The 23,452-nt window shown below is 44.4% G+C and overlaps 1 protein-coding gene across 6 annotated transcripts in view; it reads right to left on the bottom strand.

Annotated features, from left to right (window-relative positions):
- SLC38A5 (solute carrier family 38 member 5) overlaps window positions 1-22,924 on the bottom strand; it is an 84,029-nt gene extending 61,105 nt beyond the window's left edge. Inside the window, exons 1-3 of one of the 6 annotated variants that reach the window (XM_053297821.1) lie at window positions 22,910-22,924; window positions 7,898-8,256; window positions 6,053-6,318 (exon numbers count right to left, since the gene is read on the bottom strand). The gene's annotated coding sequence lies outside the window, so the exon portion shown is untranslated. Of the gene's footprint in view, window positions 1-6,052; window positions 6,319-7,897; window positions 8,854-16,392; window positions 16,652-22,909 lie in introns of those variants that run through there. The other 5 variants (XM_053297820.1, XM_053297828.1, XM_053297829.1 and 2 more) reach the window with 5 other exon arrangements.
- Window positions 22,925-23,452: the final 528 nt, after the last annotated feature.

Here is a 23,452-nt window from a genome sequence, read left to right as displayed (position 1 = left end):
AGTTGTGAACCAGTGGCTGTAGTAGCCTTTCTCCCTAACTGTAGCACTTAAATCTGTGTGTGTGTGTGTGTGTGTGTGTGTGTGTGTGTGTACACCCACACGTTTATATGTTAAGTGATGAGATGGGCTACTCCAGTCACTGGCTTATATCCAAATTAAGTTACTCATAAGCACACTTGTTGAAGTTAATGGGACAAGTTCACTTGTCCTATTAGTTTAAATGAGAGCGCTCATCCCTGACACACATAACTCAGTGGGGCTTCCAAGTCAGCTTCAGACAAACTTTAGCTCCAGCACCTTCATTTTACCAAATTAACCATGGATGCAAATGATGTCATTGAAGCACAAACACACATGAAGCTGTTTTATACCAAATCAGACCATTGGTCCACCTAGCTCAGTATTGTCTACATTGACCAGCAGTGGAAATGTTATAGGCAGAACTCAGGAGTCTCTCTCCAACCTACCTGGCGATGCCTGGCAGTGAACCTGGGACCTTCTGCAGGCAAGCATACAGAGGCTCCAGCCCCTAAAGGGTATATTTTATAGCGCTCACTTGTAGTCTCCTATCCAAATGCAAACCAAGGCAGACCCTGCTTAGCAAAGTGGACAATTCATACTCGTTACCACAAGACCAGTTCTCTTCCCTGATGGACATCCCCCGATGTCACACCCTCTTAAAGGTAAAGTTGTGCTGTTGAGTCAGTGTCAACTCCTGGCGACCAGAGTGTTTCTGGGAAACATACCAGCGGGGATTTGAACCAGCAACCTCTTGCTCCCTAGGCAAGTTACTTCCTCGCTATGCCATTAGATAAGCTCACCCTCTTAAAGGTAACAGTAAAGTGTGCTGTCAGTGTTGACTCCTGGCGCCCACAGAGCCCTGTGGTTGTCTTTGGTAGAATACAGGAGGGGTTTACCATTGCCATCTCCCACGCACTATGAGATGCCCTTCTTGGGCAAGGTGATAGAGCGTGTGGTGGTGTCCCAGCTGCAGAGGGTCTTGGATGATACGGATTATCTGGACCCTTTTCAATCTGGCTTCCGCCCCGGGTATGGGACTGAGATTGCCTTGGTCGCTCTAGCGGATGACCTACTCTGGGAACTGGACAAGGAGAGTGCATCCCTGTTGGTTCTGCTGGACCTCTCGGCGGCGTTCAATACCATCGACCATGGTATCCTTCTGGGCTGCCTCTCGAGTATGAGAATCGGAGGTACTGTGTTGCAGTGGTTCTGGTCCTTTCTTGGGGGGAGGGTCCAGAAGGTGGTGCTGGGGGACTACTGCTCGGCTCTGTGGCCTCTGGCCTGTGGGGTCCCACAGGGTTTGGTCTTGTCCCCCATGCTGTTTAACATCTACATGAAGCCGCTGGGAGAGGTCATCCGGGGACTTGGACTGAGTAGTCAGCAATATGCAGATGACACTATCTCTCTATCTATCTCTCCTTGTCATCTGATCCTAGGGAGACAGTGGATGTCCTGAATCGGGGGCTGGAGGTCGTTATGGGTTGAATGTGGGCTAATAAACTGAAATTGAATCCGGATAAGACGGAGGTACTGTTGGTCAGTAGGAGAGCCAATCGGGATGAGGAGATTTTACCGGTTCTGGATGGGGTTGCACTCCCCTTGAAGGAGCAAGTACGCAGCTTGGGGGTACTATTGGACCCGGCTCTGCTTTTGGAAGCTCAGGTGGAGGCGGTGGCCAGGGGTGCCTTTGCACGGCTTCGGCTAGTGCGCCAGCTGCATCCCTTTCTCGAGAAGGCAGATCTGGCCACAGTTACCCATGCCTTAGTCACGTCGCGGCTGAATTACTGTAACGCGCTCTACGTGGGGCTGCCCTTGAAGAATATCCGGAAACTGCAGCTAGTGCAAAAAGCGGCAGCTAAAGTTTTGTCCAGAGCTGCCTGGTGGGAGCACATCACACCCATCCTGAAAGAGCTGCACTGGCTGCCAGTTCGTTTCCAGGTCCAATTCGAGGTGCTGGTTTTGTCCTTTAAAGCCCTTAACGGTTTGGGCCCTGGGTATCTGAGGGACCGCCTGCTCCCAAGGGTTGCTGCCCGCTTGACAAGGTCATCTGAGGGGGCTCTGCTCCGGGTGCCTACAATGAAGGAGGCTTGTCTGTCATGCACTCGGGACAGGGCCTTCTCTGTTGTTGCCCCCAGACTTTGGTATGCTCTCCCAGTGGCCATTCACTCCTCAGACTCCATCACAGTTTTTAGAAAGCTTCTTAAATCTTGGCTTTTACCCAGGCTTTTACATGACCATTTCTATTCTGCTTCTATGTGTTTTTATTCTTGTGTCTATGTGTTTTATGCCTGTATTTTATAGTTTTTAAATTAGATTTGTTTTATATTTTTAGCTTAATATTTTAATTGTCATTTTTATTGTATGTTTTTAACTTTTGTAAACCGCCTTGGGGTTGTTTTTAATGAAAGGCGGTATAGAAATTCAACAATAAAGTAAAAATAAAATGATGCCTTTCAGCATCTTCCTATATCGCTGCTCCCTGATATAGGTGTTTCCCATAGTCTGGGAAACATACCAGCAGGGATTCGAACCAGCAACCTCTGGCTTGGCCATTAGCACTGGATTAATAAGTACAGGGCATCTGCTCCCCATTGTTTCCATAAGCATCACTCACAGTTGCCCCAAGTACATGTTCAAGAATATAGAACTGGTCACTACGTGCCAAAATGTCTGTTTTTGGCTAACCTATTTTTGCAACAACAAAAAAGAAAATTACCATCCAAATATTTAAGGAGAAATAAGAGTGTGAATTTCTCCCTGCTCCACCATGCTTTTAATTCTTGCCAAGGCGTCAAGCGAGAATTCTATTTCACACTAATCAATAGTGATTACAGTATGTGGGACCAAGGATAGTAGTTAATCTGGGTCAGTTTATGTGGCATACAAGGGTGGGATTAATTTATTGATTTTTGGTGGTGCATGTGCCAAATTCTAACCATTCTGAAATAGTCATAATGCAGGTTACTTGTAAAACATTACAAGAGTTACGAGGACACAGTAACTCATGTTATAACATGCCGGAGAGGCTGCGTGAACTGGTTGTTCATGCTGCTTTTCTTAAAAAACTGGGGGGGGGACCCTTTCCTCATACTTTCAAGAAGAGCCAAAATCTGTGCCAAAAAGGGGTGGTTAAAACAGTGCTTGATTTCTAAAACCGGAGGCTCCAGGTCTCAAGCCAGTTGTAGAAGCCCAGTGGTCTACAAGTAATCTCCAATGTGAGAAAATGGTTGTGGTAACTCAGTAGCAACTGGAATGGCATTCAGCACATGTGCAGAAGCAACTTCCTCTGTTTTCACATGGTACTGACATTCAAAATAAGGGTCAGGGCTAAGTTAAAGTCTTTGACGTGAGCTAAACTACATCTTACCTCTCTTTCTGAAAGAGTTAAAAAGGTCAATAATTGAACTGGGCTCTTCACACACACATGATAAGAGAATCCAGCCTGGTTTCGGGCCCAATCCCAGCGGCACCCATGGTGGCAAACCTGCCTAAAGAGCCATCCTTTAAGAAGAGGTTAAGGGGGCAAGTGCCCCCTTAACCCAATTTTTCTACTTGTGTGTCAGCCACGCACTCACTCCGAGAGGCGAGGCAACACAGGGCGGCATGTCCCGGCATCCCGACCCTTAGAGCTGCTGGCAGCAGCTGGTGCTTGTCTAGGCAGGTGATCTGTCCGCCCAGGGATGGTGAAACAATAGTCTGCAGAGAGGTAAGAGCTTTTGGGCTTCCTCGCCACAAACCAGGTAGTCCTTTCTCAAGGCTCGTAAGAAAGGGCTCAGTCAGTGGTGAAGAGAGGGGAAACAGGGCTTGAACAAAAAGAGCAGGAAATTTCTCAGCTTACAGAATGCTCCCTCAAGACAGTCATGACAGAAAGAAAAAGAGCTGGACACATGTAACTGCCAAGCACATGCTTTACATAATGTGTAGTTTGGCCCTTCTCAAATATCACACATGGCACCAAGTGCAACCTGTGCTATTCTGGGATGTAGAAGCTCTCTGTGCACATTCTTTCAGGAGATACAAAATTGCTCAACAGCACTTATGAGAAGACAGCTATTTTTTCCAGTTTTAATATACCAATGATAAATTCCTTTTGGTTATGGATAGGTGAAAATCAGCACTTGACGTTCCATATCTTCCTTTACACGGACCTTAGGAATAAATATACAGGTGAAACTCGGAAAATTAGAATATCGTGCAAAAGTCCATTAATTTCAGTAATGCAAATTAAAAGGTGAAACTGATATATGAGACAGACGCATTACATGCAAAGCGAGATAAGACAAGCCTTAATTTGTTAGAATTGTGATGATCATGGCGTACAGCTCATGAAAACCCCAAATCCACAATCCCAGAAAATTAGAATATTACATGGAACCAAGAAGACAAGGATTGTAGAATAGAACAATATCGGACCTCTGAAAAGTATAAGCATGCATATGTATTCAGTACTTGGTTTGGGCCCCTTTTGCAGCAATTACTGCCTCAATGCGGCGTGGCATGGATGCTATCAGCCTGTGGCACTGATGAGGTGTTATGGAAGACCAGGATGCTTCATTAGCGGCCTTCAGCAGTTCTGCATTGTTTGGTCTCATGTCTCTCATCCTTCTCTTGGCAATGCCCCATAGATTCTCTATGGGGTCAGGTCAGGCGAGTTTGCTGGCCAGTCAAGCACAGTACACTGTATACTTTTCAGAGGTTTCAGAGAGTTTTGTTCAGAGTGAATCCTGGTGTACTTATCAGAGAGCTGCAATGTAAACACACTCAGCAACATCGACCATTGGAAAGGCACAGGTCTTTCTAAAAGAGAAATTCAGAACGTATAGTATCTGAATAGTATGGAATAGTATGGAAGCATAATTCATGCATATTGCATGTGCCGCTACAACACACAGCTGTGCACTTTCCTTGACTGTGTACACAAACTTCGTTGCCTAGAGTCACATTCCATCACCATTAGAAGCCTACAGAGAGTGGGAGAAATTTCTCAGAACTGCGAATTCCACAGCACTATATTGTAGAAGATATTCATCGGTGAAGTGACTGTGGGAAGTAGCAGTGGAGTCTGCAAGAAGCATTTTTGGTAGGGGAAGGAGAAACAGGTATGCTTGATCAGCAACTGGGTTCTAAAGGAGCCTGGAATACTCACTTTACTTTTCTCGTTATTATCTGTCCCTTTTTACATTATTTAATAGAATACAACTTTTGCATGACTTGAATTCCAAAACTGTATAAATGTTTTTTCAGAACTGCACGTTTTAAATATTTTGGAGCTGTATGATTGGTATTTGATTGCACATTACCGGGGGGCATGAAGGGAGCAAGCCCTGGAAAGGCAGTTCTAGTGGGTGGAGGTGTAAGGGAAGCAGAGCCCCACATTTAATGTTTACATGTGGGTACATGCTGACATACACATGCTCTAAAAAGGCATCCTCAATTCCTAGAGACAAGGAAGAAGGGCAACAAGGAGAATGGCAACTCGCACTATGATGCTTAAAAGACACCCTACAATCTCTCTGAAAATCAGGACTATAATTTACTAAGGGGTGGAACATCCCTGCTAAATAGGGACAGTTTGTGCATAACACACTCAGGACCACCAGTCCCTTGGGGATCCAGTGCTGGTTTCTATTAGTCCAAATAGGAGATCATCTGACTCCTCCAGGAAGTTTTTCACATGGGGCTTTTAAAGCCCTTTAACTCACATCTCCTCCGGAATGGAGAAGGTGCGTTCACATATCAGCCAGATTTACCCCAAGTTATTGAGGAGCAGTTCACACACAATTCGGGTTTTTCACTGTGCGTTGAGAGTGTAGCCTGATTTATATTTGGGGTTAAAAAAAAAACACACCCACGATGTGTGTCAGTTTTTTGGAACAATGTTGAGTCCGCAGTAAAGCCTCCCAGTGAACGTGCGGGGAAGCCTGCTGTGTGTAAAAGTCCCAGATCCCAGCCCAGTGGTTCTCACTGCTCCTGCATTCTGTGCTGCCCACAACCATGACCCAAGTTTCTCAGCAGCACCAGTGATACTCACAGTTCAGAAGAACGCCTCTGCTCTTCAGAAGGAAAGCAATCTGCCAAGCTCCCCCCGTTCACTGTGACCTGGAAAGCCTCAAGGGAAAATATTTCCGCAGCTCACACATCCAGGATTCCAGGCAGATCATAAGCATCTGTCTACTTTGGAAGCCAGAAAAAAAGACATGATGGGAGGACTTTTTCCTTCGCTCTTGGCAGGGTGTGCGTTCAGATCTGGATGGCTGGAGAAACAGTGGCCAAAGGACTTTTCCTGGGAAGGCTGTGCTGTCAAGGCATGAGCAAAACAGAAGGGGTAAACCCAGACTTCTGGCTTCTATGTTCTGCTGAGTGCAGACATCTATAACAGTGGCCAATTTCAATAAAGGAAAACACTAATACTCAAGTCAGTCTGGATTGGAAGGCAGGCCTCCCTGCCCTGAAAGCCACACCCCTGATAACAAATGTTTGAAGATAGACACGTGACTGCTCAGTCACTGTAGAAAAAATAAACTCTGCATGCGTTCAGAGGCTCTTTGTTCAATTGTCATTCAAGAGTATGGTGCAGTAATTACATACAACTAGGACCGGGGAGGTTGTGGTTCAAATCCCCTACTCAGCCATGAAACTCACCAGGTAACCTTGGGCCAGTCACTCTCTCTCACCCTAACCTACTTCACAGGGTTGTTGTGAAGATAAAAGGTAGCAGGAGGAGAACTACCTACCCTGCGCTCCTTGGAAAAAGGGTGGCATATACAGTAGATGCAAATAAATAAATCGGGTCCAAACCCTGCCACTGAAAAGAGGTTCTAGGGCTGAACTCAGATAAAAGTGAACCATGACGACTCAGCTGACAGGCTGCAGGTGGTACAATCAGCTGTGGGGAGTGGGCCCAATCCTTCTTTCCACTCCAAAGGGGGAAAGCATATACCAGCCTGCGCAGAGGTGTCACTTTCAGGTTGGGAGTGGGAGAGGCAGAATTCACAGCAAAGTTCACAAGCCTGTCGTTTAAATATGCCCAACATTAAATTAAAAGGCAGCAGTGAATTTTAAAAATATCTGTGGAAGTTACTTTTTAAAATTCCTCAGGATTATATGGGGTGTGTGTGTGTGCTGCTCAGCTTACCATGACTCCTCTGTTGAGAGCTCCCAACCCAGGGGTGGGGGTGGGAAGAGTGAGTGAGTGAGATAGAGCTTGATATTGGGTGGGGTGGGGTTGCAGAGGTCTTGTAGGACTGAGAAAATTCGAAGGGAAGAGTCTATGATATCCCTGTTGCCCAGCTCTGGGGAGGGGTGCAGAATCTCCTCAGGGCTGGTTTCCTATCATGAGAAGGGAATAGGAATGCAGGCCAAAATCAAACTTAGACAGCTTAAGCCTCTTCCTTCAAGTAACAAACCATTCTCAGGGCCAAACTGAGAATCCTCTGGCCTTTATCAACAGGCCCGTCTCGTGTGGGCCTTCCAGGCACATTCTGTTGCAGGAGTCCACAACTGGACTATGCCCCAGTTGCTATGGCAGAGGTATATGGAGCTTTCTGGCAGTCCTCTCCAGGAAGAGGTGCCTTATCTCTTTCCACCTCCCCCTCTTCAAAGTGGTCGTCCCCAAAAAACGAGCTACTGGCCATAATGTTCTTTCATGTAGTTAGGCAAACAAAAATGTTTCATTACTGTCAAGTGTTCCAGTTAATCAGGAGCTCCTTTGCCCCAGAGATTAGGTCATTTCCATATGCTGTGTGCATGGCAGGTGTAAAGTAGGCCATTTAATCAATCCCTCTAAAAGGATCTTTCCCTGGAAAGCAAAGCTGGAAGAACCCACAAAAAAGAGAAGTCCGACTCCCGTGATCCCACTTCAGTCAATTCCACTCACCTTGTCTGGGTTCCCGCAAGTGATGGCTTCACAGTGGCACTGAAGAGAAACATCACTGCCCTCTCACATGCATGTCATGAGGCCTGTTCCAAAAGGGGAGGGAGCCATCACACCAATACCATTAGAACTAATTCCTCACCCCTTGACAGTCTTGTGGCTTCACTTAGAACTGCTGTCTGGCCTCTTTTTTCTTTTTTTCTTTTTCTTTTCTTTTCTTTTTCTTTCTTTCTTTTTTTTTTTTTTTGACATTCAGCCATTTGACATGGCCCTTTTTGACATTCAGCCAGCCAATATTCTCATGGGTGGCTCCAGGATCCAGAGGGCTCTGAGGCAAGGCAACCGCAGTAGGCCTCATTGATCTGGAAGAGATGGTTTGCATTTGGTCTTTTGGTCCTCTGCCCGATGCCCCTCCGCCCCCGGCCCAGTATCCTCTGAGGATTCTGGGAATCATGACATCTCTCTTCATACAGGGCACCCCAAGAGACTCTGAAACACAGATAGGAACTCATGCTGCCTCCAACCTTCTGTAGTGAATGCCAAGAATGCCATGAAGTGAATGGCAAGAACGGTATGCAGCTTTTTCATGCCCTTACTGACATTTGCGACTCGAGTGTCCAGCCAGTCATGGTGTCCACTGCAGCAATGTACCCCTTCAGTTGCATTAACTGAAAAAAATGTCAAGCATTTATTGTTAGGGTTCTGGGTGACCATTCCTTTGGTTGGGTTGATTGGTAGTTAATGTGGTAATAGTTGTATATAGTTCAGGACCACTAGGTGGCACTGTGTGGGGAGAAAGGGGAGGTTTGAAAAAGGAAGATTAAAGTTAGTTTCTGTTTCAGCCTCAACATGGTGTCCAGGCTCTTTGTTAACCCCACACAGTTAACAGCCCAGAATAGTCAGCGGATGTCTCTTTATGGGAGCCTAATTATGATCTCCTGGTACCTGAAGATCCCCCAAGGACTTTAAAGGATGCCTGCTGTTTGTCCAGGCAGAGGCGGACTTAGCCACAGACCTTGGGGATCTTTTGTTTCTGAGGTGCTCTGAGTGTAGATTCTCTGGTAGCAAATGAGAGTGGATTCATGGCTTGTCATTGAAAATCTCATATGCTACCAGAGAATCTACACTCAGAACACCTCAGAAACAACAAAACCCAGTACCCAATGGGTTAGCAACCCAATGGGGGTGGTTGGCACCCTCTGTGCACTACACCACCACTTGCTCTGGGCCACCTCAGTGCCCCACAAGTGCAGTTATGGGGCTGCTGAAACCTCCATTCTTCCCTATGGAGAAAAACCTTAAAGACGCGTAAACTTCAAAAATCACTTAAAAACCTGCCCTTTGACCAATTCCTTTGAAATAATTCTGGTAGCTTCCTTGCCCCCCTTGGGCACTACCACCCACCACACTCCACCTAGGCCACCCCTTTCCCCACAATGGGAAGCTATACATTTTCTGGAATCCTCATTATTCCCTATGGGGAATTCAAAAATACTTTAAAAATTTACCAATAATCGGAGGCGTGTCTGATTGCCTTGGGGTTTGGTGGGTGGTAGGCAACCCTGGGTGTCTACCACCCACCCCTTTTGTGCCCCTAGGTGCTCCACAATAGAGAATAATGGGTTGGTTCGAGTCCAATTATACCCTAAGAGATAAATAATTTAAAATATTTCAAAAATTTGTAAAAAACCCTACGAGTTGTTTTGGGGGTTGGGTGGTAGGCACCCATGGGTGACAACTACCACTCCACCCACTTTGGGAGGTTCAAACCAGTTTGAACTGGTTTGAATTGAGCCCTCCCAGTTCAGTTCAAATTCGAATCAGCAGCTCGAACCTTATGGCTGGTTCAGTTTGAATTTGAACCATCAAACTGAATCCGTTCAAATTCGAACTGGTTTGCACATCCCTAACTCTTCCCCCCTTGCCCCCCACCCTGCAGCCGCTACTGCACCCCATCCTTCAACCTGCAGCAACCTTCTTTACAGGGCAAAAGGGGAAACTTTCCCCTCCCTACAGTAACTGCTGCTGCCATGCAGCAACATTTTTTTAAAGGTAAGGGGGGGACTGTCTCCTCACTCCCCCACTCTCAATACAGCCACCACCGCCCCCAGAGAGGGATGGCCAAATTTGAGGAGTGGCAAAATTTGCCAGTCCTCAAATTTTGCTACCATAGGCAAATGCCTACTCCGCCTCTCCATTAATCCACCACTGTTTGCACCTCCTTTTAGGCTCTACTTGTGTATTGGCAAATATTACAAAATGCCATATGTTTTCTGTTCTCCCTCCTCCAAAGAAGATCAAACCTCCTGGTGCTGTCTCTGGAATAGTTGTCTCAAGGAAGTGGGGAACACAAATCAAGTTAACAGAGCAAGAAATGGAACAACTTGTTCTAGTAAGAACTAATCAGCCTACTTTCCTTTCACTGTCTCCACAACTGGACTAAATTTGGTTCAAATCAAGGCCCATAATTTAAATCTCTTGCACCTCAAATGTTCATGTGTCCGCCATCTTGGATTGGGGTGGATGACATCATCACAAACTATGGCAAATTTGGTTCAAATCAGTTAAGTGGTTCACAAGTTAGCCCACTTGCGCCTCAAATGTTTACGCATCCGCCGTCTTGGATCAGGGTGGATGACATCATCACAAACTACACCGTTGAGGTGTCCCTACAACTGTACCCGATTTGGTTCATATTGGTCCAGGAGTTGATAGTGGTGGCGGGGGGACACACGGACACACACACAGAAAGCTGGGTGATCTCATAAGCCTACTGGAAAGTAGGCTAAAAAGCAGGAAGGAAAACGGGTGTGGGGGGGATCGCTCACCATGATAACTGGAGTGCTAAAAGTAAATATCAAAAGATAATTGCAGCATCAACAGGTGAATGCTGAGCAACTGCCATGGAACCAAATGGGAGACAGTTTTTGTGATGAGGGACTCACCCACAATCCTCCTGACTCAAACCATGAGAAATGCCATCCAATCGTTATTTGTTTATTTAAAATATTTCTATACCGCCCAAAACTTGCGTCTCTGGGCTGTTTACAATTAAAATCATTTAAAAGATTAAAAACATTTAAAACCCAGTATTAACATTATTTAAAACTATAAATCTAATTAAAAGCCTGGGTGAATAAATGTGTCTTCAGTGCCTTTTTAAAAGTTGCCAGAGATGGGGAGTCTCTTATCTCAGCAGGGAGTGTATTCCAAAGTCCAGGGGCTGCAACGGAGAAGGCCTGTTCGTTCCCAAGTAGCCGTAAGATGAGTTGGCGGCAGCTGCAGGCAAACCTCTGCAGATGATCTTAGCAGGCTGTGGGGCTCATGGCGAAGAAGACATTCTCTTCGATTCCCAGGGCCTAAGCTGTTTCGAGCTTTATAGGTAATGACCAGCACCTTGTATTTTTCCCAGAAACGTATCAGCAGCCAGTGCAATTCCTTCAACACAGGAGTAATACGGTCTCTCCTAGATGACCCAGAGACCAACCTGGCCGCCGCATTCTGAACCAACTACAGTTTCAGGACTATGTACAAAGGCAGCCCCACATACTGTAGAGTGCATTGTAGTCATCCAGCCTAGAGGTTACCAGCAGATGTACCACTGTTTTGAGGTCATTAACGAACACCTCAGTTGTGCAGTTTCTTGCAGCCTGTTCTGTCAACATTTTGCTTCCTTGGTTAAGGGAGATTAAGCTGAAGACAGAGGTAGAACATCGAGGGAAGAGGCCTTTGGCTCTGATTTTATACTTGGCAAGACTAATATAACCTGCTGTTGATGAAACTGCCTCGAGGGTGATCGGTCGGTATCCCCAGTTTGGGCGAATGTGGGGAATTTAGAATGTGGGAGACAGTTCCAAGCAGTTTTAATTTGTGCAAGTGCCTGCACTCAAGAAAACCAGCTTGAAAGATAGATTGTGATTAACAAAAAGGAGTTTATTGAAAGAAAAATAATAAAAGTAGTAAGACTAGGTGATTCTAATGTAAAAGCAATACAAATAAGTTTACAAATAGACTACTCTAAGGCACATTTAGCTTAAAGTTCCAAATTATGTTTCAATTCCCAGGTGGGCTAGAGAGAATTACTTAAGACAGAGGGGCAAAGTTTCAGAAATAAGGGGAAAGTTATAGATCTCGCCCTAAGGAGCCGGGCAAGGGGCTACATCACACAGATCCAACTTGGGCAGCTAGAGGCTGCTATCCGTCTGGGGAGGCAGAGTGGAAAGCAAGAGAGTTGAGGGAGTTAGTGGGGTTCCTCACGAGGAGACTTCCAGCATGAGGCCAACTGGATGGATCGGCGGGGGGCTGATCTAAAGACAGGCACAAGAAGCTGAGCCTCGACATGAGGACAGTGAATTGGCCAGGCAGGTAGTGATTTCAACTCAGATGGCCCCAATGGAGAGGGGAACACCAAGGAGATCTGCTTGAGCTCTTGTTGTGATGGAGTCCCAAGTAGAGCACACGATGAGTATACAAGGAAGCACAAAGATGTCTTGCAGTTGGAGTCCCCAGTGCAAAGCACAAGGGAGCATGAAGCCTGCTTGTTGCAGTCTGATGGAGTCCTGAGTGAAAGGCACAAGGGAACACTCTGCATCATGGAGTTAGGGATACTTATATTATTATTATTATTACTACATTTGTATCCCGCTCTTCCTCCAAGGAGCCCTTTGGCTCTGATTTTATACTTGGCAAGACTAATATAACCTGCTGTTGATGACTACATCATCAACAAGTATGTTGACTACATACTTAAGTTTCTTTTTCACAATAACCCTGTGAACTAGGTTAGGCTGAGAGAGAAGTGACTGGCCCAGAGTCACCCAGCTAGTATCATGGCTGAATGGGGATTTGAACTCGGGTCTCTCTGGTCCTAGTCCAGCACTCTAGCCACTACACCTTTCTGTTGTCATGTTTTGCTGTCTAAAGCTTTTGGGTGGACTTGCCCCAGAATGCTTCATTACTGATTGTCCTTCCTAGGTGAGACAGTGTGTGAATTGTCTATTGTATGCAAGGCTGATCGTAATAAAAATCAGACTGTGCAGGTGCATCAAAAGAGTATCCTGTGCTGGGACTGACTCTCCCAATAATTCTATCAATAGTTTTGATGGGCACCCTGTTCAAAGTTACATCACTTGCTCATCCCTTTTGTGTTGGAGGTGGCTGAAGCAGCACTTGTCTTTATCTGCTTTCCCTTCCTGGCCTAATTGCTTCATTTGCAACAGGTGTTATCAATCTTGCGAGAGGATAAGGGGGATTTTTAGAGTTCATTCCAAGCCCGAAATGACTTCGGATGCCAGACAAGTCCCAATAGTTAATAATGGAGTCTGCTTAGCCGGGGGTGGGGGCTCATAGAAAGAGGGAGTATGAAACAAATCCCCTTTCCAATTTGTATTGTTGGTGTTCAGATCTAGGGGTGACCAGTCCATTGCCAGCTAAGCAACTTGTCCCCATGTATCATATAAACTGGGAGCTCACATTGTGGGGCAGCTACCAAGCATAGAAAAGTACAATCTCCAAGACTGGAGATGCAGCTGTAAATATGGAGGCTTTTGACAGCCAGGCAGAATAAGCTCAGCTAGGAACACTAGGAAAAGCATGATGTAGTGGTTAGAGTGCTGGACTAGGCCTGGGGAGACCCGAGTTCAAATCCCCATTCAGCCATGAAACTAACTGGGTGACTCTGAGCCAGTCACTTCTCTCTCAGCCTAACCTACTTCACAGGGTTGTTGTGAAAGAGAAACTCAAGTATGTCATACACCGCTCTGAATAATAGACTGGACCCAAGTAGAGCTAGAGACGCTGGATCGTAAGACCAGGAAAATAATGACCATCAATCATGCTCTGCACCCCCGCAGTGATGTAGATAGGCTATACCTCCCTCACAGCTCAGGTGGAAGAGGAATGCTGCAGGTCCATCAAACAGTAGAGGAGGAGAAAAGAGGCCTTGCAGAATATATAAAGGACAGTGAAGAAGATGCACTTCAAATGGTCAATAACGCGAAACTATTCAACACCAATGAAACAAAGCAGGCCTACAAGAAAGAACAAGTCAAGAACTGAGCAGAAAACTGGAGAAATAAGCCCCTGCATGGTCAATATTTGCAGAATATAAGTGGAAAATCAGACATCACCAAGACCTGGCAATGGCTTAAGAATGGTTACTTGAAGAAAGAAACAGAGGGTTTAATACTGGCTGCACAAGAACAGGCACTAAGAACAAATGCAATAAGAGCAAAAGTTGAAAAATCAATAACAAACAGCAAGTGCCGCGTTTGTAAAGAAGCAGATGAAACAGTGGACCACCTAATCAGCTGTTGTAAAAAGATCGCACAGACTGACTACAAACAAAGGCATGACAAGGTAGCAGGGATGATACACTGGAACATCTGCAAAAAATACAAGCTACCTGTAGCCAAAAATTGGTGGGACCATAAAATTGAAAAAGTGGTAGAAAATGAAGATGTAAAAATATTATGGGACTTCCAACTACAAACAGACAAACATCTGCCACACAATACACCAGATATAACTGTAGTCAAGAATAAAGAAAAATAAGTCAAAATAATCGACATAGCAATACCAGGGGATAGCAGAATAGAAGAAAAAGAAATAGAAAAAATCACCAAATAGAAAGATCTACAAATTGAAATTGAAAGGCTGTGGCAGAAAAAGACCAAAATAAACCCAGTAGTAATTGGCGCCCTGGGTGCAGTCCCAAAACAGCTTGAAGAGCACCTCAACACCATAGGGGTCACAGAAATCACCATCAGCCAATTACAAAAAGCAGCTTTACTGGGAACAGCCTATATTCTGCAACGATATCTATAACAATTGACAATAAAATTCAGCCATCCCAGGTCCTTGGGAAGGACTCGATGTCTGGATAAAACAAACCAGTCAATAACACCTGTCTGACTGTGTAAACAAGAAATAATCATCCAGTTATCAATGGTTGATTTCTGAAGGAAGTGTCAGGACTCAAACCTGGTAGAAGTTACACCCTCTTAAACTGGAAGCCCTGTCCTTAATCCTGAAGTGCAGAATCTGACTGCGGTTACTGAGTGGCAGAAAGGTGACACATCACCTATTCTGGCACTTATGGCCTAAACCTTGGAGCAGAAAACAAGTTGCATGGTGATCCTTGGCTTATATTCTGACCAGTTAACTGTGTTTGATAGAACTAAATTTATTCCATTGGGATAGAGACTGAAGCTAGAAATCAAGACCCCAGAATTATTTTGGAGAGTGGTACTTTGGAGAATGCCACCATGATGTCAGCAGCGATATGTCCACCTCTGCTACTAAGAGACCTACAGCCTTGGAGAGTGGCTCTTCCCTGAAACCCCAGCATTGCCTTTCTTCTGAGCATTTGGCTCCATCTTTTGACCAGCATAGGAAAGACAGGTAATTAGAGAACATGGTGCCATCAGACACTCATCAACTCTGGAGTAGAGTTACCATCACAACACAACTATTGAACTGACTTCTCATTTCTTTACACCTTTCAGGGGGTGTCACAAGAGAGCCAGATCAGGGCTTTCAGCTTTAGTCCCTTTCATCCCTAGATAACACATCATGTAAATAATTTCAGTGTCACCAGACTAGCCCTACTACGAAGCAGACCGCTTCAGGCATTGGATAGTGGGCCATCCCTCAGGGATAGCATAGTGGACCACTCAGCACCACCACTCCTGTGGATGGGCCTACAGAGGAAGGAAAGTAAAATGGCACCATGCTGCTTTTTGTCTTCCCTGGTAGAAAAGGGAGGGCTTGTTTTGGTTTTGGTTTTTGGTTTTAAAGGGAGGTGGAAAGAGGGAAATAGCATAATTTGGTGCTCTTTTTCCAGCAGCTAAATCTCCTCGACCAGCACTGAAGGGTTGGGACTTTGGCATGAAATGATAGAGATGTTCACCATTCCAAAGAGAAACAGAGACCTGTAAGTGACCCAAGATAAGAAAGAAAGAAGCAGGCTACACATTACACTCACTACATTGTATTAGCATATGCATGTCCATCTCTAAGTGCATTTTCCTGTGCAGTTTTTCCTACACTTCTTTTGCCTCCTTAAATCTGTTTATTATATTTTGTTTAAAGATTGTTTCTGTATGCTGCTTGTCAGGGCCTACTGTACCCACATTCATCAATTACACCATCATCCCTAAAATATTAGTCATTCCCAAATCATATGCTCCCCAGCTTCTGTCAGCTTTTCCCTAGAAGTTAGCTGAAAACTTCTAGGAGAAAGCTTTATGCTTTATAACCTTTTTGATTTAACACACTAGCAACTGATTTCCATTGCAGTTCCAGTGGAGCCTGTCACGTACAGTAGTTTTTAGTCAAGATCTCTGTGCAGTCAAAATAGACAAACAGGTTGTCTGCATTATAGCCATAAGGATGCCTTTTCCTGGCAAAATTTGAAAACTGTCAAATGTGATCCACCCCTTCTTTCATCTTGGCATAACACAGCCAGCTGCTTTTGCATTTGCTTACATATGATTTACCTACTAGGCGCATTCCCTTCCTAGTTCCCCTCTGAATCTTTTCCAATTCATCAACATCCTTCTTGAGCAATGGTGTCCAGACTTCAAACAGGATGCTCCAAACAGGATTTTGCCAGTGGTGCATACAGGAGTCCTATTGTTCCCAAAACAGATTCCTGGAGGGTGGGGAGTTGATGGTAGATAAGAATAATTAAATTGTAAAAGCAATGAATTTGCATAAAATGTGTCAGAGTTCATAATGCTGGCCTTTTGTGATCTGGTTAAGGTTGTCACCGGCTTGTTTGGCGGCCACCTGGAATTGGGCTTTCTCTGTGGCTGCCCCAGGGCTTTGGAATATGCTCCCTGCTGAAATAACAGCATCTCCTTCTCTGTTTGTATTCAGGAAGACCCTCACCTGTTCTCACAGGCTTTTAATTAAATTTTAATAATTTGTTTTAATAATTGTTTTATGCTACTGTTTTGTGTTGTATTTTAATCTGTTGATTTTAAAATATTGTTTTAAATTATGTATACCCGGATGTACATATCAGGCAGTATAAAAATATGATAAATACATACATGATTGTGCATTGGTCTGTCATCCATCACAGCCTTCTCAGCAATTCTACCACTTAGCTAGGTATTCCCCATCTCATAGTTCATATAGTTAATTATTTACTACATATCATTTGTTAGCTCCGCTCTCCATTTTGCCATGCTTCTTTGAATACACACCAAGTGTGTGGAACCCAACCTTGCTAGGTTTGCCATGTTTTTACTTGACCTGACAAAGCCTCTGTACTTTTGAACAGCTGTGTGTGACAGGGGGGAAAACAGATAATACAAATGTGATTACATGCAACAAACTTCCTTCAAGCAGAGAGATAATCCTTGACTATTGGCAGAGATACACTTCACCAGAGTGCTGATGACCATTTAGCAGCAGCAAATGTTTGTGAAGGACATGAAGAATTAGATGCTCTATAAAACACAAAAGGATAAGCCCTGCCCAGTGAGCTTTCAATCTGATTTAGACCACAAGGCAGCAAAAAGAAAACCAAGAATAATAAAAACTGGAGGAAGCAAAAAAAAAAAATTAAACCTGGGCAAGATGAAATAAATTAAGATTCTTTTTAAAGAGGGAGAGAATCAATTGACTAGTAGAGTTCCACAGATAAACAATGAGAGAAGAAGCAGCAAAAATATGCAAAACATACATGGTTTGACAAATCACAAAGAATGAGAAGAAAACAAGGATTGCCAGTTATAGAGGTCAGAGGTAGTAAATGAGCAGGAACAAGAGAATAAATATATTTTAAAGTAACAATCTTAAAATGGACTGCAGAAAGGAAATTGTAATCAGTTAATAGAAATCATGAACAGAGAAACATGATTATCTTTGCATTCAGAACAAGTAGTGGTAGAATGCAACATAGGCACAAGGAGTTGAAGGTGGAAATAAGGAAGACCAATGTAAAAAAGCATTGCAGGAATAACAATAGCACAAAGTAAGAGAACAAACCAAAGTAAGAGATTCTGTTTTAGCAACATTTGACAACTGAAAATGACATCACTTAGCTAATGAGTGAAATGGTAACATCAACAAAAACAGAAGCAACAAGAAGATAGAAGAACCCAGTGGAAAAATAAGAAATTATGTCTTTGAAAGATTTTGGTTCAAAAAATAAGTAGATAGTGTTGAGTAAGAAGACAGAGGCAAGCATCCCAAATGGTGCTAGCGAAAGCAAGAGTTGGTGCAAGCAACTTCTACCATCACTTCTCCTCCTGCTCATGGAAGGTGCCTCCACCCCATTTCCAGGGTCTCCTTCTTCCTTCTCCTCCAGCCACCTGTGCTGCAACCTATGCCATTGCAGAGCCCACTCAATTGACCCTCAGGTATGGCTTTTGTGGGCGCTCAGAGGGGCTACAGGAAGAGGCATTGATGGTGGAAATTGCTTGTGCTAACTCTTACTTCTGCTAGCACCACTCTAGATTATCTAGAGTGGTGCTAGCAGAAGTAAGAGTTAGTAGATAATACATCATACAAAAAAACTGAATAAAAGAACCTAAAGAATAAAAACACACAGGGCCTAAAGCCACATCAGACTGAAGAAGAAAGGTAGTGAAAGGTCCTTTAGCAGAAACATGGAAAGTACAGTTAGAAAGTCAAATAGAACCATGAAAATTCAAAATAATCAAAAAGCCAGCCTGTCTTCCCTCTAAAGCAGCTCGGAAGTTCCCCCACCTACATTTTGCATCCTGCCAGTGGAGAGACTGGCAAAAGGCCACACAGTGAGATTTATGGCCAATTGGGGGATTTGAACCCAGGTCTTCCTGGTCATACTCTGACTTTAACCACTATGCCATGTTGGCTTTCATTGCTAAGGAAAGTTATTTCTGTTGAACGTAAAGGACAAATCTTTGTGCCCATATAAAGTTGCAGTCTTGTTTAATTCCATATACTATTGTTACATTTGTTTTGTAACACAAGTATGTGCATAATATTTGCTCTCCTTCATGAGTGGGTGAACGTCAAGTTCAACTTCGTCCCACCTAGTAACTCTTCAGAAATTCAAGAGGGATTTCTAATTCTTTTGCTCAGAGCAACAACAACAAAAAGTGGCAGCTGTCATTGTGAAATGCTAGAAGTGTATGAAGTTGCCTTATGCCAGTTCAGATCAGGGGTCCATCAAACATAGCATCTACACTGATTCACAGCAGCTCTCTGGCCTCTTTCCCAGCTGGGGTGCCGCTGTCGCTGAACTTGGAACCTTCTGCATACAAAGTATGTGCTCTACCACCAAGTTATGGCACGAATGCATCATTTCCTCCCTCATTGGCTTGCCATCCTCCTTGCTCTGCCTGTCACAGAGGAAGGGGGTGGCTATTGCCCAAGTCAATCTATATAAAATTTGGTCTTTCATTACAGTATTTATGAGCAGAGTAAAATGGAAGTGGAAAGCGCTGGGCACATGCTTGTCTTTCTTTCCTTGAGGATGGATATCTCTCCTCTCTCTCTCTCTCCTGGGACTGAAACCAGCCTGTTTTGCAGTTTCCCATTTATATATGGTGTATAAATACCATAAATAAATACCAGTGTGGTGTAGTGGTTAGAGTGCTGGACTAGGACCGGGGAGACTTGAGTTCAAATCCCCATTCAGCCATGAAACTAGCTGGGTGACTCTAGGCCAGTCACTTCTCTCTCAGCCTAACCTACTTCACAGGATTGTTGTGAAAGAGAAACTCAAGTATGTAGTACACTGCTCTGGGCTCCTTGGAGGAAGAGCAGGATATAAATGTAAATAATAATAATATATTAAATTTGCACACTGCCCCGAACTTCCATCTCTGAGTGGTTTACAACAAAATAAAACAAATTAAAAAAGAAATTAAAACCTTAAAACAATATAAAACCACAAGTCTAGTTAAAAAGCTTGGGTGAATAAATGTGTCTTTAAAGACTTTTGAAAAGTTGTCAGAGATGGGGAGGCTCTTATTACACCAGAGAGCGCATTCCAGAGGCTTAGGGTGGCAACAAAGAAGGCATGTCCTTGTGTAGTCACTAGAAATGTGCACGGAAGCAGCAACTGCTGGTTCAAAGGTGGGGGGACAACTTTAACAACTGAGGAGGGTGCCGTTACCCCACTACTGCATTTCCCCCGCCAGCAATATCATAAAAATCAGTCCCATGGGGTGACAGCATACCTCCTTGCTGCTCCAGTACGTTGCGAACTGGAAGTGGCCGGAACTGGTGGCTGCATGTGCACATGTGCAGCAGACACTTCCGGTCCGTGATGTACCGGAGCAGCAAGGAGGTATGCTGTTGCCCCACGGGAGCAATTTTAATGACAGCAATAGCAGGGGAAGACATGGCAGGGGGGTAAGAGCACCCTCCCCAGTCCTTAAAAGTTATCCCCCACCACCACTGAACCAGCCAAACCACTGGACTTTTGAACCGGTTTGGAGGTCCATAAAGGGCCTCCAAAATGGTTCCACATACATCCCTAGTAGCCACCAGACAAGCTGGTGGCAACTGTAGCTGAACCTCTCGGATAATCTCAATGGGCAATGGGGCTCATAGTGAAGAAAATATTCTCTTAAATACCATGGGCCTAAGCCGTTTAGGGCTTTATAAGTTATAACCAGCTCCTTGTATTTTGCCCAGAAACTTATTGGTAGCCAGTGTAGCTCTTTTAATATGGGAGTAATATGATCTCTTCAAGATGACCTGGAGACCAACTTGGCTGCCACATTCTGTACCAATTGCAGTTTCCAGACTACGTACAAAGGCAGCCCCACATAGAGCGCATTGAAGTAGTCAAGTCTGGACAGCATATGTACCACTGTTCTGAGGTAATTTATCTCAAGAAACGAGCACAGCTGACATATCAGCCAAAGTTGATAGAAAGCACCTCTGGCCACTGCCCCAACCTGAGACAACAGGGAGAGATTTGGGTCTGAAAGCATTCGCAGACTGTGTACCTTGTTCCTTCCAGGGAAGTATCTAGAACCGGTAGATCAGAATTGTCTCCTAAATTCCAGTCCTGCACTATAATCACCTTCATCTTATTTGGAATCAGTCTCAGTTTGTTATCACTCATCCAGCCTATCACAGCCTCAGGCAGGCATTTAGGGAGGTTATGCCTTCTCCTGATGATGCTGACATCAAGAAATAGATTTGGTGTCATCAGCATATTTTTAACACCCTGCACCTAATTTCCTGATGATCTCTCCTAGCAGTTTCATGTGGATATTAAATAGCATTGGTGACAGTATGGAGCCCAGAGGGGTGCCATATAAGAGTTAACGTTTTGAAGAAGCAACAGCATCTAGAATCTGCCCAAGAGGTAGGAACAGAACCACTGTAAAGCAGTGCCACCCACTCTCAAACCCCAGATACTCCTGAAGGATACTATGGTCGATAGTATTAAAAGTAGCTAGGAGATATAGAAGGACAGAATCATATTCCCTCTGTCAATTCAGCGTGGTGTAGTGGTTAAAGTGCTGGACTAGGACTGGGGAGACCAGAGTTCAAATCCCCATTCAGCCATAATACTTGCTGGGTGACTCTGGGCCAGTCACTTCTCTCTCAGCCCAACCTACTTCACAGGGTTGTTGTGAAAGAGAAACTCAAGTATGTAGTACACTGCTCTGGGCTCCTTGGAGGAAGAGTGGGATCTAAAATGTAAATAAATAAGAATTCCTAATTGGAGATCATCCATCAGGTCAACCAAGGCAGTCTCCACCATATAGTCCGCCCAAAACCCAGTTTGAAATGGGTCTAGATCAGAGCTGCTCAACTTCAGCCCTCCTGCACATGTTGGCCTACATCTTCCATAATCCCCGGCTACTGACCACTGTGGTCCAAAAACAGCTGGAGGGGGGGGGGGGGAGTTGAGCAGGCTGGTCTAGAATGATAATCCATTTCCTCCAAGACTGTCTGGAGCTGGGAGGCCACCACCCTCTCAATTACATTTCTCAACCATGGAAGGTTGGATATAGGCCTACAGTTGCTCAGCTCCGAGGTATCCAGTGCAGGCTTCTTCAGAAGAGGTCTAATAATTGCCTCCTTAAGACAGAAAGGCATCCTGCCCTCCCTCAGAGAAGTATTCATAGTATCTACCAGGCCTCTACAACAACCCCCCTGCCAGATGTTATAAGCCATGTAAGATAAGGGTCAAGAGAACAAGTGGTAGGCCACACTGCTCCAGGAAGCTTATCCACATCATCAGGAGACACAAACAAACTGAACCACATAAGAGGAGCTGCTGGACAGCTCCGCGTTAGACTCTGCAATAATTGTGGAGTCTGAGTCTAAGCTGGCCTGAATACAAGAGATTTTATCCACACAAAAACTTACTAAAAATGTCACAACGGGTAATTGACAGTTCCAATTTCTGATTCAAGGGAGGGGCATGTACTATCCCTCTCACAACCCTAAGCAACTCCGCTGGGTGTCCAGAACTGTATTGCGAATGCAATACGGGCAGAAAAGAATTGCTTCTTTGCTGGACATATTGCCTGAGCATAGGTCTTCAAATGTGCTCTATGTTGTAATCTCTCATATTGGAGTAGTCTTTCTCCACTTGCACTCCAGTCATCTATACCTTGCTGCTTCAGCTCCTGTAGTTATTCTGTATACCAAGGGGCTAATTTTGAAGGGGGGGTTGAAAGGACGCTTAGGAGCAATCACGTCTACTGCCCTGGTGAGTTTGCTGTTCCAGTTCTCCACCAGGGCATCAACAGAATCACCAGCAGCGCCAACACTAAATCCTTCCAAGGCTTTCAAAGATATCCTTCCAATATAGTTTTAAGGATATTAATACTTTTATTGCTCTTCCTCAGTGTCCTGGGATCAGTATCAGTTTTATGATTAGTCACAAGCTTTCAAATATAAAATCAAGGTATTCCAACAGCTTTCTCTCACCCCCAATTTTTTCAGCTTGGTAGAATCTAATTCAGTCCCACTGACTGAATAACTTCCTCCGCTGCTACCTATTATTTGCAACTTACCTTCTTTGCAGAGATTGATACATACCAGAGGTTCAGTAGTTCAAGTCTTGTTTACCTTCACATTCTTGGTTCAGCTGAACAGAGGACCAAATATATAATTTGTCTGGTTTTGCATCTAAAGACAGCATCCCCCAAAATGTGTTCATGACATGAAAATACCATGTTAAAAAATGTGATATAAGAGGGGTTAATGAAAATATTCTCTCTGAGAAGGCATGGGTCTTGCCAAGATGTGCTTTGTAATCTTTGGAACAGTAGGCCCCAATCCAGCTATAGTCATTTGTGACTTAAGTTCCATCGAAGCCAATGGAACAAAAAGTTAGGGTTAGCTTTGCTTACATTTAAAAAGAGAGAAAATAAACACATGATCTCAACTAGCTTTAGGTGCATCAGAGCCTCTTAGTTAAATTCTAAGCAAGTTTACTAAAAAACCAGACCCAATGTCTTTCATTAACCCAGGCTTTAATTTTTCTTTGGTTCTAGGAGCCAACCCAAAAATATAAGAGGCAGAAAATGGCTGTTTAACAAAATGTGGAGTGGGGGGTGGGGTGGGGAATGGGCTTCTCTT

Source organism: Hemicordylus capensis, chromosome 2, assembly GCF_027244095.1.
Source record: "Hemicordylus capensis ecotype Gifberg chromosome 2, rHemCap1.1.pri, whole genome shotgun sequence".
NCBI lineage: Eukaryota > Metazoa > Chordata > Lepidosauria > Squamata > Cordylidae > Hemicordylus > Hemicordylus capensis.
Note: the sequence above shows the minus strand (reverse complement) of the source record. Positions and strands in the feature narration are given on the sequence as shown.